The 1,801-nt window shown below is 48.0% G+C and overlaps 1 long non-coding RNA gene across 1 annotated transcript; it reads right to left on the bottom strand.

The window, feature by feature from the left end:
• LOC119329776 lies at positions 1-1,592 on the bottom strand. The gene is made up of 3 exons (XR_005159757.1): positions 1,140-1,592; positions 241-492; positions 1-80 (listed from the first exon to the last, which is right to left on the bottom strand). It is a non-coding gene; the product is annotated as an uncharacterized LOC119329776 (long non-coding RNA).
• Positions 1,593-1,801: the final 209 nt, after the last annotated feature.

Genomic DNA, 1,801 nt, shown 5'->3' with positions numbered 1-1,801 from the left:
TTGCCTCTTCGGCCTTGGGGTCTGTTGGGTGGTTAGCAGCTTCGATGATGTACTTTGCTTTGATGGCATCAACATTGTCCCTAGGAGAAGAAGAAAATCGAAAGGACTATTTATTAACAAAAATGTTTTAAGATATAGAAGAAAAAATAACAGCCAGGAGGATACTCTAACTGAGCTTCAGAGCATTAATCTCATAGAAGATAGGATGAAGTGAGCTGGGATGAGGAAGAAGAAGATTACTTGTTTATGACTCCTGCCAGAGCTGCCGGGATGAGCACGTCGCACTCTTCCGTGAGCAGTGAGGTCGGGTCGACGGCGTCGCCTTTTGTCGGAGCCCTTGATCCCGCGGTTCTTTGCCGAGTGCTTCATCAGCTTGGCTATGTCAACGCCATTGGAGTTCTTGACAGCCCCTGTGACATCTCTGATGGAGACCACCTTGCCACCAGCTTCAGTTATCAATTGGGCAGCCCAAGAGCCAACATTGCCAAATACCTGAAAAAGGCAAGAAGACAATAATTGCTCATCTGTGCAAATGTAGGTGAAGAAACATAGTTATGGCCTTGCTCCACAATGTATGGCGCCATTCTACACAACAATGATTACTAGCATTGTGTAGGCATGCTTGTATATATTTGGCAGAATATATTACTTGTGGGTGCTCATTGTTTGCTCCTTTCCCCTTTAATTTCAGCGCGTGAGGTGGGAGATTAGAAAGCTACTGACAGATCAGGCACAGAACTTTGGAATTGCCATTGATGGTGTCTCCATTGTAAGCCTAAGCTTTGACAAGATGCTTGTCTCTAAATTATAAATGGGGAACACCTTAGGTTTTGTGTGAAAATAAAGAGATTGACAAAATTTTCTCTGGCATTTTAAATGCGCAAAAGACCAAAGAAAAAGCAAATAATCTTAGTGAGTTCAGATAAAACAGAGAATTACCTTAAGAAGAGTTCAATTGCAATATCTTGAGATTACACTAAAATTTAAAGCTGGATGGTCAGTCTAGTCGCAGAACAACAACCATCTACTAACCAATTGCAATACTTTTACAGTTTCCAACTACTAACCAGAACTGAAGAGCAATGGAAGCCGTGAACTTACAAGGAATAAGGTAGAGTAAGACTGTAAGAGATATGGACCTGTAGACGGTGCTGCGCCGGGCTCTCCACAGATCCGGCCTAGATTACGCCAGCAGCAGCGTGATCCGGCAAGGAGTGCCTCTTGGACGCCCATTCGTCCAATTTTCCAAAAGGCCGTGCGCTCGATCTAGCTCTTGACAGCGAGGAACCACGGCTGCATCAGACATCGGTCCTAGAGCCCCTGGGACCCCTCCGCTGCCGCCGCCGGGGTCATCGGCTCCGCCTCCTCGTACCATCGGCCATCATCGCCGACCCCCTCTGCCGCCGCCACCGCCGGGGTCATCGGCTCCGCCTCCTCGTCCCAGCGGCCATCCTCGCGGCCCCCCTCTGCTGCTGCCACCGCCACCGCCGGGGTCACCGGCGGCTCCGCCCTATCCTACCCTGCTGCTTCGAACTGATAGGGCTCGAACAAGTTTTCTACGGGAAGAGTGGAGCAACCCAGATTTTTTTTTAGAATCAGGAACGACCCAGATGTGTCGGGCCACACAGCGAGGGTGTGAACATGATTTGGCCTTGACTAAAATTGGACAGAACTACCCTTTTAGAAAATGACTAGCCCCACCCTAGTTTTGTAATGGTCCCACCACTATTTGTAATTTCATGTAATTTTAGTCTCGTAACTCCTCGTAACTCTAGTTTCTCCACCGTTTGATCGCAGTGGA

The sequence above is a fragment of the Triticum dicoccoides genome, chromosome 7A, assembly GCF_002162155.2.
Source record: "Triticum dicoccoides isolate Atlit2015 ecotype Zavitan chromosome 7A, WEW_v2.0, whole genome shotgun sequence".
NCBI lineage: Eukaryota > Viridiplantae > Streptophyta > Magnoliopsida > Poales > Poaceae > Triticum > Triticum dicoccoides.
This window is presented reverse-complemented; position numbering and strand designations above follow the sequence as displayed.